This window comes from Lactuca virosa, chromosome 5 (assembly GCF_052849685.1).
Source record: "Lactuca virosa cultivar CGN04683 chromosome 5, Lactuca_virosa_CGN04683_v6, whole genome shotgun sequence".
In the NCBI taxonomy this organism is placed as follows: Eukaryota; Viridiplantae; Streptophyta; class Magnoliopsida; order Asterales; family Asteraceae; genus Lactuca; species Lactuca virosa.
This window is the reverse complement of record NC_136430.1, coordinates 401,396,070-401,410,715: the sequence shown is the minus strand read 5'-3', so window position 1 is coordinate 401,410,715 and position 14,646 is coordinate 401,396,070.

Genomic DNA, 14,646 nt, shown 5'->3' with positions numbered 1-14,646 from the left:
CCACTTGGATAAGTCTAAAACTATTATTGAGTATGACTTCAAAACCTAACTGGCAATCGTAGCTCTTAAAGCCGCTGTCGAACTCTGACCTTGTCAATGACTTGTCCATTAGATAAGGGATCATATATTCCTCCATTCTAGATATCATATGGACTGAGACATGGATTATAATCATTCTCTCTGTCCATTTGTTGTTTCCCGATTTTCTATTTATGATGGCTGACTGATTGAACAAATCAAATCAGTCCTGGCTTGGCCAAGCACTCACATGTGTCATCGCTAAATCATCGAGGGGCCCAAATATATCGCTTTTATCCCGAAGGTAAAAGGAATGGATAAACTTCGACTCATATGGCTTGTTCTACTACTTGTTGAATCATTCACAAAGGCACGTTTTATAACATCGAGTTACCAATGCGTTTTCGTGCAATCAATGTATAACCAACTCATAGTAACAACTCATATCTCTAGGTTTTAAGAATATAAGATATTATTGTCTCATGATCACTCGTGATAAAATCCATGAAGTGATTCAAATGAGCGTGGGTTGAATCCAATACTCAGAACTTATGAGCACTCATGAATGTTGTAGCACCACTTTGTCCACCAACTTGGACCTCTACAAACTAACCCATGACAGTCTTGATTCATATCTACTTCCAACATATGACCGACTGTGGATGGTTTGAATAACTTAATCATTCAGGAAGAGCGACTTAGTTATTCTGGAAGTCAAAACATGCAAAATGAAACACAAGAATAAATGAATCAAATATGGTATCAAACCCTATGAATATAAATAAACACTTTTATTTATCACCATACTGATTACTCATTATTCATTGTTTCGGTTTTATCAACTTTATACTTGAATTAAAAACACTAGTTGTCCCATGCTCCAAGCATGTACACTATGTTTTTCTTAAACAATAGCTTTGCCATACACCAAGTATGCACTCTATGTTTGTCTATGATCCTTACTTTGTGAAATAAACCAATTGAACATAATTTCAATGATTCTAATTTCACACTCCCAAATCCTTATCGAAAAATGTGAGAATTTCAAATTCCTATCATTTATCGAAATCTGTTTAGATTTTAAACTTATATGTATTGACCCTCCTGTAATGAATATGTACAAAGTCACAAAGACTTGTCAACAGTCATTATAAGGTATTCCAATGGAGATCAACTCCATGGAAACTAAGTCTCATATTCAAAGTACATTGCTTTGGACATGCTTCTTGCATTAAGCTTTCTAATCTTACACAGATAACTTCCACCTATGGAGACAACTCCATATTCTCATTTTGACTATCACTTCTGAATAAGAGATGCCTCTTTTCAGAATATGCCAATATGGTCCTTCCAAAATTAGCACTATACTTCCAACTGTCCCTGAGCAACCAATCTTTGGTAAACCTCAGATTGTCCTCGACAATTACTTAATCATTTTAGTCATATCCAATTCTAGACCTTTTCCCTTCTTAATGCCTCTGGGCATTTGGAAAAATTTAGAAATGACAAATATTATAGCACATGTAATCGATCCTGTACCCAAAGCAAATGGTACACGATTCATGATGTCTCACATAAATACATGATTCTAGACCAGTCTTTTGCTACAATATTTTTATTTGCCATGTTTTCAAAATTTGACTATGAAGAGAGATGCCGTAATCATAATCGAATTTTGAGAACGCAATATATAGAATTTCCTTAAGTTGAACCAATCCAACATGAAATTCATATATATATATATATATATATTCTTGACTAAAGATGATTAATGTCTCAATCTAAGCCTTTAGAACTGAAATGAAGTATATCCTCTCCCTTAATTATAGCAAAACAACTTTTTCAATCCCTGCAGCCTCACGAATTGAAACTTTTGTTTTCTATAATTAACATTGCTAACTTGCAACACTAACAATAATTATCATGCTCCCACTAACATGATGATTATTAGCATAACACTTATGCTCCCACTAGCTTTGACATGTACTCAGAAATCAGCTGGACTTCTAGAAATCAATACTTTATTGACATTCTTACCAAAGTTCAGATTTCTGATACGAGATGCTTTGATAAAACTTTATCAAAATCATACACCTTTCCTTAGATAGCATGCATGTGTGTCTAAACAATTTCAGAACTATGAAAAGGGATGCCGTAATCATAGTCTCAATTGTTTAGACCTTTTGCCATCTGCTTCAAATCTACTTGGTGGAAGTGTTTCCTCACCATCATTTTCATGAATCGGAGAGAAACCTTATGACCCTTATATTTTATGGTGTATGTGTTCTTATCCATGTGAATCGTCAAAACCATAGTCACAAGACAAGGATAATGACAAATCCAAACTCATATGGACTGAACTTATGCAATCTTAACTTCTTGCCACCTGGCAGTACAGGGCCTGCCATTGCTTCCAAGTTGTTATGCAACCAATTGAGAACTTTCAGAACTCCTATGCAAAGCCAACTTTAACTGGAATGGGCACAGAATATGTCAACACGATAGGTTATAAACCTCAAGTCGTGTGCTAGTGAAGAACCTCAGGTTTTATTCTTGATTAGTTCTTGAAATTCTTTTTAGGATCTTTAAGACTCCCACTATCCTCTTGACATATAAGACTATCTTTCCAAATATTCAAGAGATAGTGCGGATTCTTTATCAAGACAAACACTTCACACAATTGGCCTTAGTTGGTCTTTGTTTTATCCAAAACATCACAACTTACCAATTTCAAATGTACAAGAGTAGGACACTTTTACTCTTACATTTGACAAGTGTTTTAAACCTTTCTTTAAGATATGTCACTCAAGTTACAATCTTGGAGTATGACTCTAAGAATTGTTTTGGAACGAAGTATGACTCATCTTCCTGATCTAACCATTTCAACAGTTCATGACTCCTCTTCTTAGTCATAAGAATGCACTAAGATGACCTTTAGAGGACTAATTGTGATATGATTTCTAAATCATTAATATGATCACAAACATGATACTAAAGTACTCTCCCATCTTTTCAGATTTGAGAAACTTTTATCTTTCTGCCTAATTTGATTCTTCCCATTCGTTCTGTCATACATTGAGACTTTTCCAATGTTTCAAAATTATACTTAAACTTGTAAGTATAACCATATTTACTAAACTTTAGTAAATCAAATAGTCTTAATGAGCTTTGTGGTGGACATGACCAATGCACAAGAATGTGTACTCGATCCCTTTAGTCCTTCACTTGACTCACACATCCATGTGAAAAAGTAATTAGTCTTGATTTTCCAATGCTTGAAAGTTCTCATTCATCATACTATTCAACTTGCATGATTCCAAGTTTCGGTCCAATTGAAACTTGGGCGATGAGGAACTTTCCTGATTTGGTAAATTTAGACACTACCACAAATGAAAGAATCAAATCCATTTTCCAATATTCCTGTCAGTGGAATCATATAAGCAACAATTTTCCACAAATGCCATTGTAAGGATACTTCAAATAAATAAAGTTAAACAATTTTCTTTTATTTTAAAACTTTACGGAAAAACTTATCCTTACAATCCACATGGAAAATTGTTGTTATCTATTCCTTAGCAATATATCATAACTTCTTAAGCAACTGCTCAAAATTCTGATGCGATCGAAATCCACCTTCGCGATCAGAATCAGCATATACTTCCTTTAAGATTTCTCTCTATTCTTTGATTCTTAAAACATCAACATGTGACCCAGTCACATCATGTAATGAGGATCTCAGAATTCAACTTAACATAGTTAGATAATGGGCTCTACCTGATGTAGAGTCAAACTTATTGACTTTAACATCCTTAGGTAAATTTGGCAGCTTTGCAATCAACGCCCCTTCCTTTGGCAAAATAAACATATGGACCCTTTGGTAATGGGACTATCTCAGACTTAGCCTTTCTCTTTACCATTTGGTCAACCGGGTTGACTATGGCCAATCCCTTTCCATTGGGAAGAGAATGCTTTTTCTGGATTTCCAGTGTCACCATTGTCACTGTCCATAAAGTTTTTTTTTGGGAAGTTGATCTTCTAATCAAATTTGCTTTACTATCGTTCCAAATCATTACTGATTCAGCAGCACCAAGCAAATAGATATGATCATTAAGGTTCATGTCATAGTCTGTTTCATAGTAGTCCCAAAGGAACTCACTATGTGACTTAGAAAGTGATTGAACATCCAACTTTCTCAAGACTTTGACACCCAACTCTCCCGGCTTGTCAATATGTGACTTCATCTCTAAGATGTGATCACACATAGACCTTGCTTGCCATTAGGGCTTGAGTGACCTTGAACTTGTGGGTTAGGGAGAATAATTGGAGGAGGTGGAGGAAGAGAAGTATGACTTCCATGAGCCAAACTCGGGAAGTCATATTCATTAGGAAAGCTTGGTTTGGGAAGATCATTGTTGTCTAAACCAGACATCAACAATGGGAGAAATTCACGTAAAGTTGATTTAAGTCCTTAATATAACACCCATTATGATATATTAAGGCTAGGACCCAACAAACTATTTTATAACTTGGAAGAGGGATGCCGTAATCCAAGCTATAAAATATTTGAAGGTAGGTGAATGACGATTCACCAATTTCCACCAAGATAAACGAAATGTATTATTAGGTTTTAATTGGTTTTGAAACTCCTAGATTCTTTTGAGATTCATTGAACTTTTCAATGGCATGTTTCAATCTCGAGTGTGCCCTTCAGGTTTTGTGACTGGGATGCCGAGGATCACAAAACAAGATGTGAAGTAACCATGCAAATATACTTGGTACCCTTAATATTTACCCCTCAATCGATCTGCCGGCTAACCACACACGCTCCAATGATACTATAATAAACATTAAGTTACCCTTTGCCTACCTTGTTAAGTCCAGGTTAGTGTGTCGGTTAACCACACACGCTCCACTAACAGCTTAAACAAAGTGCAAAGTGTAATTTCTTGGATTAGCACCTTATTCACATTTTCCTAAGTAACTAAGATTGGGAATTTATAAAAGGTTTAGTTACTTAGTATTTATCATTAATACTTTTAATGAAGGGAGAATTATAGTCCTTGTCCTACCTGTTCGGCTAACGACCCTCCACCGGTCAAGGAAGTGGTGGGTGAGAGTGGACACCCATTAAACTGTCATTTTATAGGCAGTAACCTTATACCCCCCTTATAGACCGGCTTCGTGAATGAGGCCTAGTAATGGTAAGGCGACTTGCTCTTATACATATAATATATTAAACTTTTAATATTATAATAGTATAAGGGTGTATTTTAGACATTTAAAATACTTGGTGGTTTAATCTATTAATTAAACTATACTCTTAATTTAATTAAATTTAAACCATGTCATTATGGAATTATTAATTCTCTTTTAATTGAACACTTTAATTATCTATTAATAAAGTCCATAAGAGTTAATTGAATTATTCAATAAAAACATCATAATTCCAATTATTAAATTCAAAATTAAAACCATTTAATTAATTGTTTAAGTTATGAACCCACGAGTTTTAGAATTCAATTCTTTTTTTTATGATAAAAAAACTTTTTCCAAATTCCAAAACTTGAGGGCAAGTTTTGTAACTCTTGAAAACTTTTGGATTCCATAACTTATGGAGTTAAATACTTGTTTTATGATGAAACTTTTCATGTTCCATAACTTAAGAACAAGTTATGGAATTCTTTAAAACATTAAGACCAAGTTTTGTAACTCCATAAAAAACTTTGAATCAATTTTTTTAAAAACCTTTTCATATCCATAACTTATGGAGGTTTCAAAAAACTCTTTAGATCAAACTTTTAAAACTAATAAAATAATCATATCATTTTATATTTTACTAAATTTGACCTAATTCAACTCATATAGCAAATGATTCAAATTTTACAAATAATTAATTTTTCACAAAAACAAGTAATTATCTTAAAATTTGACAAACGTCATGTTTTTTTTCCTTTTTTTTTCAACTTGAAAATAAAACATTTGCATCAATATAACAGAAAACAACCCATGGCTCTGATACCACTGTTGGGTTTTGAGCATTCTAACACTCCTATGGTGTACATGCAACCCTATAAACCTTGGATCTATGTTTTTCCCTATTATACATGCAAATATTAACTATTCCAAGGTTTCATCCTAACTAGCATATTATGAAGCACCTATACTACAAAGTTCTAGTTAGATGACATACCTTTTGATGTAGCTTGATGTCTTCAAGCTTTAAGAGCTTAGCCCCAATAGTGTGGAAGCCTCAAATGGAATCACAAATCACCAAAACACCTTGGAAGAACTTGAGAGAATATGTATGCACACTAAAATCGGTCCACTCTTATTTTCACACACTTGTGTCAATTTTGTGAGCTAAGGACCCCTTTATATATTATGGAGGATTATGGTTACATCCATGTAAACCCTAATACCCATGACCTTTCATTTACATAGGATCCATGGGTTAAAAGCTCCATTGACCATCCATGAAAGCTTAGCCCAACCTAAATGAACTTGGCCCATTCCATATATATAAGAGTCCATATTTAATTAGTTCTTTTTGATCACTTAATTAGTTCTAAACTAATTCTTGATCAATACTAATTAAATAATATGATTCCATATTAATATATTAGAACTTATAAGATATTAATATAAATCATAAATATACTATTCTCAAAAGACTATCCATATAAATTGTGTCGGTGAAGTGCAACCCAAATGGACCATGCCGGGTCGGGTCAAGTACATACCAAATATAGTTATGGACTTAGACATTAATCCAACAGTCTCCCACTTGGATAAGTCTAAAACTATTATTGAGTATGACTTCAAAACCTAACTGGCAATCGTAGCTCTTAAAGCCGCTGTCGAACTCTGACCTTGTCAATGACTTGTCCATTAGATAAGGGATCATATATTCCTCCATTCTAGATATCATATGGACTGAGACATGGATTATAATCATTCTCTCTGTCCATTTGTTGTTTCCCGATTTTCTATTTATGATGGCTGACTGATTGAACAAATCAAATCAGTCCTGGCTTGGCCAAGCACTCACATGTGTCATCGCTAAATCATCGAGGGGCCCAAATATATCGCTTTTATCCCGAAGGTAAAAGGAATGGATAAACTTCGACTCATATGGCTTGTTCTACTACTTGTTGAATCATTCACAAAGGCACGTTTTATAACATCGAGTTACCAATGCGTTTTCGTGCAATCAATGTATAACCAACTCATAGTAACAACTCATATCTCTAGGTTTTAAGAATATAAGATATTATTGTCTCATGATCACTCGTGATAAAATCCATGAAGTGATTCAAATGAGCGTGGGTTGAATCCAATACTCAGAACTTATGAGCACTCATGAATGTTGTAGCACCACTTTGTCCACCAACTTGGACCTCTACAAACTAACCCATGACAGTCTTGATTCATATCTACTTCCAACATATGACCGACTGTGGATGGTTTGAATAACTTAATCATTCAGGAAGAGCGACTTAGTTATTCTGGAAGTCAAAACATGCAAAATGAAACACAAGAATAAATGAATCAAATATGGTATCAAACCCTATGAATATAAATAAACACTTTTATTTATCACCATACTGATTACTCATTATTCATTGTTTCGGTTTTATCAACTTTATACTTGAATTAAAAACACTAGTTGTCCCATGCTCCAAGCATGTACACTATGTTTTTCTTAAACAATAGCTTTGCCATACACCAAGTATGCACTCTATGTTTGTCTATGATCCTTACTTTGTGAAATAAACCAATTGAACATAATTTCAATGATTCTAATTTCACACTCCCAAATCCTTATCGAAAAATGTGAGAATTTCAAATTCCTATCATTTATCGAAATCTGTTTAGATTTTAAACTTATATGTATTGACCCTCCTGTAATGAATATGTACAAAGTCACAAAGACTTGTCAACAGTCATTATAAGGTATTCCAATGGAGATCAACTCCATGGAAACTAAGTCTCATATTCAAAGTACATTGCTTTGGACATGCTTCTTGCATTAAGCTTTCTAATCTTACACAGATAACTTCCACCTATGGAGACAACTCCATATTCTCATTTTGACTATCACTTCTGAATAAGAGATGCCTCTTTTCAGAATATGCCAATATGGTCCTTCCAAAATTAGCACTATACTTCCAACTGTCCCTAAGCAACCAATCTTTGGTAAACCTCAGATTGTCCTCGACAATTACTTAATCATTTTAGTCATATCCAATTCTAGACCTTTTCCCTTCTTAATGCCTCTGGGCATTTGGAAAAATTTAGAAATGACAAATATTATAGCACATGCAATCGATCCTGTACCCAAAGCAAATGGTACACGATTCATGATGTCTCACATAAATACATGATTCTAGACCAGTCTTTTGCTACAATATTTTTATTTGCCATGTTTTCAAAATTTGACTATGAAGAGGGATGCCGTAATCATAATCGAATTTTGAGAACGCAATATATAGAATTTCCTTAAGTTGAACCAATCCAACATGAAATTCATATATATATATTCTTGACTAAAGATGATTAAGGTCTCAATCTAAGCCTTTAGAACTGAAATGAAGTATATCCTCTCCCTTAATTATAGCAAAACAACTTTTTCAATCCCTACAGCCTCACGAATTGAAACTTTTGTTTTCTATAATTAACATTGCTAACTTGCAACACTAACAATAATTATCATGCTCCCACTAACATGATGATTATTAGCATAACACTTATGCTCCCACTAGCTTTGATATGTACTCAGAAATCAGCTGGACTTCTAGAAATCAATACTTTATTGACATTCTTACCAAAGTTCAGATTTCTGATACGAGATGCTTTGATAAAACTTTATCAAAATCATACACCTTTCCTTAGATAGCATGCATGTGTGTCTAAACAATTTCAGAACTATGAAAAGGGATGCCGTAATCATAGTCTCAATTGTTTAGACCTTTTGCCATCTGCTTCAAATCTACTTGGTGGAAGTGTTTCCTCACCATCATTTTCATGAATCGGAGAGAAACCTTATGACCCTTATATTTTATGGTGTATGTGTTCTTATCCATGTGAATCGTCAAAACCATAGTCACAAGACAAGGATAATGACAAATCCAAACTCATATGGACTGAACTTATGCAATCTTAACTTCTTGCCACCTGGCAGTACAGGGCCTGCCATTGCTTCCAAGTTGTTATGCAACCAATTGAGAACTTTCAGAACTCCTATGCAAAGCCAACTTTAACTGGAATGGGCACAGAATATGTCAACACGATAGGTTATAAACCTCAAGTCGTGTGCTAGTGAAGAACCTCAGGTTTTATTCTTGATTAGTTCTTGAAATTCTTTTTAGGATCTTTAAGACTCCCACTATCCTCTTGACATATAAGACTATCTTTCCAAATATTCAAGAGATAGTGCGGATTCTTTATCAAGACAAACACTTCACACAATTGGCCTTAGTTGGTCTTTGTTTTATCCAAAACATCACAACTTACCAATTTCAAATGTACAAGAGTAGGACACTTTTACTCTTACATTTGACAAGTGTTTTAAACCTTTCTTTAAGATATGTCACTCAAGTTACAATCTTGGAGTATGACTCTAAGAATTGTTTTGGAACGAAGTATGACTCATCTTCCTGATCTAACCATTTCAACAGTTCATGACTCCTCTTCTTAGTCATAAGAATGCACTAAGATGACCTTTAGAGGACTAATTGTGATATGATTTCTAAATCATTAATATGATCACAAACATGATACTAAAGTACTCTCCCATCTTTTCAGATTTGAGAAACTTTTATCTTTCTGCCTAATTTGATTCTTCCCATTCGTTCTGTCATACATTGAGACTTTTCCAATGTTTCAGAATTATACTTAAACTTGTAAGTATAACCATATTTACTAAACTTTAGTAAATCAAATAGTCTTAATGAGCTTTGTGGTGGACATGACCAATGCACAAGAATGTGTACTCGATCCCTTTAGTCCTTCACTTGACTCACACATCCATGTGAACAAGTAATTAGTCTTGATTTTCCAATGCTTGAAAGTTCTCATTCATCATACTATTCAACTTGCATGATTCCAAGTTTCGGTCCAATTGAAACTTGGGCGATGAGGAACTTTCCTGATTTGGTAAATTTAGACACTACCACAAATGAAAGAATCAAATCCATTTTCCAATATTGCTGTCAGTGGAATCATATAAGCAACAATTTTCCACAAATGCCATTGTAAGGATACTTCAAATAAATAAAGTTAAACAATTTTCTTTTATTTTAAAACTTTACGGAAAAACTTATCCTTACAATCCACATGGAAAATTGTTGTTATCTATTCCTTAGCAATATATCATAACTTCTTAAGCAACTGCTCAAAATTCTGATGCGATCGAAATCCACCTTCGCGATCAGAATCAGCATATACTTCCTTTAAGATTTCTATCTATTCTTTGATTCTTAAAACATCAACATGTGACCCAGTCAAATCATGTAATGAGGATCTCAGAATTCAACTTAACAGAGTTAGATAATGGGCTCTACCTGATGTAGAGTCAAACTTATTGACTTTAACATCCTTAGGTAAATTTGGCAGCTTTGCAATCAACGCCCCTTCCTTTGGCAAAATAAACATATGGACCCTTTGGTAATGGGACTATCTCAGACTTAGCCTTTCTCTTTACCATTTGGTCAACCGGGTTGACTATGGCCAATCCCTTTCCTTTGGGAAGAGAATGCTTTTTCTGGATTTCCAGAGTCACCATTGTCACTGTCCATAAAGTTTTTTTTTGGGAAGTTGATCTTCTAATCAAATTTGCTTTACTATCGTTCCAAATCATTACTGATTCAGCAGCACCAAGCAAATAGATATGATCATTAAGGTTCATGTCATAGTCTGTTTCATAGTAGTCCCAAAGGAACTCACTATGTGACTTAGAAAGTGATTGAACATCCAACTTTCTCAAGACTTTGACACCCAACTCTCCCGGCTTGTCAATATGTGACTTCATCTCTAAGATGTGATCACACATAGACCTTGCTTGCCATTAGGGCTTGAGTGACCTTGAACTTGTGGGTTAGGGAGAATAATTGGAGGAGGTGGAGGAAGAGAAGTATGACTTCCATGAGCCAAACTCGGGAAGTCATATTCATTAGGAAAGCTTGGTTTGGGAAGATCATTGTTGTCTAAACCAGACATCAACAATGGGAGAAATTCACGTAAAGTTGATTTAAGTCCTTAATATAACACCCATTATGATATATTAAGGGTAGGACCCAACAAACTATTTTATAACTTGGAAGAGGGATGCCGTAATCCAAGCTATAAAATATTTGAAGGTAGGTGAATGACGATTCACCAATTTCCACCAAGATAAACGAAATGTATTATTAGGTTTTAATTGGTTTTGAAACTCCTAGATTCTTTTGAGATTCATTGAACTTTTCAATGGCATGTTTCAATCTCGAGTGTGCCCTTCAGGTTTTGTGACTGGGATGCCGAGGATCACAAAACAAGATGTGAAGTAACCTTGCAAATATACTTGGTACCCTTAATATTTACCCCTCAATCGATCTGCCGGCTAACCACACACGCTCCAATGATACTATAATAAACATTAAGTTACCCTTTGCCTACCTTGTTAAGTCCAGGTTAGTGTGTCGGTTAACCACACACGCTCCACTAACAGCTTAAACAAAGTGCAAAGTGTAATTTCTTGGATTAGCACCTTATTCACATTTTCCTAAGTAACTAAGATTGGGAATTTATAAAAGGTTTAGTTACTTAGTATTTATCATTAATACTTTTAATGAAGGGAGAATTATAGTCCTTGTCCTACCTGTTCGGCTAACGACCCTCCACCGGTCAAGGAAGTGGTGGGTGAGAGTGGACACCCATTAAACTGTCATTTTATAGGCAGTAACCTTATACCCCCCTTATAGACCGGCTTCGTGAATGAGGCCTAGTAATGGTAAGGCGACTTGCTCTTATACATATAATATATTAAACTTTTAATATTATAATAGTATAAGGGTGTATTTTAGACATTTAAAATACTTGGTGGTTTAATCTATTAATTAAACTATACTCTTAATTTAATTAAATTTAAACCATGTCATTATGGAATTATTAATTCTCTTTTAATTGAACACTTTAATTATCTATTAATAAAGTCCATAAGAGTTAATTGAATTATTCAATAAAAACATCATAATTCCAATTATTAAATTCAAAATTAAAACCATTTAATTAATTGTTTAAGTTATGAACCCACGAGTTTTAGAATTCAATTCTTTTTTTTATGATAAAAAAACTTTTTCCAAATTCCAAAACTTGAGGGCAAGTTTTGTAACTCTTGAAAACTTTTGGATTCCATAACTTATGGAGTTAAATACTTGTTTTATGATGAAACTTTTCATGTTCCATAACTTAAGAACAAGTTATGGAATTCTTTAAAACATTAAGACCAAGTTTTGTAACTCCATAAAAAACTTTGAATCAATTTTTTTAAAAACCTTTTCATATCCATAACTTATGGAGGTTTCAAAAAACTCTTTAGATCAAACTTTTAAAACTAATAAAATAATCATATCATTTTATATTTTACTAAATTTGACCTAATTCAACTCATATAGCAAATGATTCAAATTTTACAAATAATTAATTTTTCACAAAAACAAGTAATTATCTTAAAATTTGACAAACGTCATGTTTTTTTTCCTTTTTTTTTCAACTTGAAAATAAAACATTTGCATCAATATAACAGAAAACAACCCATGGCTCTGATACCACTGTTGGGTTTTGAGCATTCTAACACTCCTATGGTGTACATGCAACCCTATAAACCTTGGATCTATGTTTTTCCCTATTATACATGCAAATATTAACTATTCCAAGGTTTCATCCTAACTAGCATATTATGAAGCACCTATACTACAAAGTTCTAGTTAGATGACATACCTTTTGATGTAGCTTGATGTCTTCAAGCTTTAAGAGCTTAGCCCCAATAGTGTGGAAGCCTCAAATGGAATCACAAATCACCAAAACACCTTGGAAGAACTTGAGAGAATATGTATGCACACTAAAATCGGTCCACTCTTATTTTCACACACTTGTGTCAATTTTGTGAGCCAAGGACCCCTTTATATATTATGGAGGATTATGGTTACATCCATGTAAACCCTAATACCCATGACCTTTCATTTACATAGGATCCATGGGTTAAAAGCTCCATTGACCATCCATGAAAGCTTAGCCCAACCTAAATGAACTTGGCCCATTCCATATATATAAGAGTCCATATTTAATTAGTTCTTTTTGATCACTTAATTAGTTCTAAACTAATTCTTGATCAATACTAATTAAATAATATGATTCCATATTAATATATTAGAACTTATAAGATATTAATATAAATCATAAATATACTATTCTCAAAAGACTATCCATATAAATTGTGTCGGTGAAGTGCAACCCAAATGGACCATGCCGGGTCGGGTCAAGTACATACCAAATATAGTTATGGACTTAGACATTAATCCAACAGTCTCCCACTTGGATAAGTCTAAAACTATTATTGAGTATGACTTCAAAACCTAACTGTCAATCGTAGCTATTAAAGCCGCTGTCGAACTCTGACCTTGTCAATGACTTGTCCATTAGATAAGGGATCATATATTCCTCCATTCTAGATATCATATGGACTGAGACATGGATTATAATCATTCTCTCTGTCCATTTGTTGTTTCCCGATTTTCTATTTATGATGGCTGACTGATTGAACAAATCAAATCAGTCCTGGCTTGGCCAAGCACTCACATGTGTCATCGCTAAATCATCGAGGGGCCCACATATATCGCTTTTATCCCGAAGGTAAAAGGAATGGATAAACTTCGACTCATATGGCTTGTTCTACTACTTGTTGAATCATTCACAAAGGCACGTTTTATAACATCGAGTTACCAATGCGTTTTCGTGCAATCAATGTATAACCAACTCATAGTAACAACTCATATCTCTAGGTTTTAAGAATATAAGATATTATTGTCTCATGATCACTCGTGATAAAATCCATGAAGTGATTCAAATGAGCGTGGGTTGAATCCAATACTCAGAACTTATGAGCACTCATGAATGTTGTAGCACCACTTTGTCCACCAACTTGGACCTCTACAAACTAACCCATGACAGTCTTGATTCATATCTACTTCCAACATATGACCGACTGTGGATGGTTTGAATAACTTAATCATTCAGGAAGAGCGACTTAGTTATTCTGGAAGTCAAAACATGCAAAATGAAACACAAGAATAAATGAATCAAATATGGTATCAAACCCTATGAATATAAATAAACACTTTTATTTATCACCATACTGATTACTCATTATTCATTGTTTCGGTTTTATCAACTTTATACTTGAATTAAAAACACTAGTTGTCCCATGCTCCAAGCATGTACACTATGTTTTTCTTAAACAATAGCTTTGCCATACACCAAGTATGCACTCTATGTTTGTCTATGATCCTTACTTTGTGAAATAAACCAATTGAACATAATTTCAATGATTCTAATTTCACACTCCCAAATCCTTATCGAAAAATGTGAGAA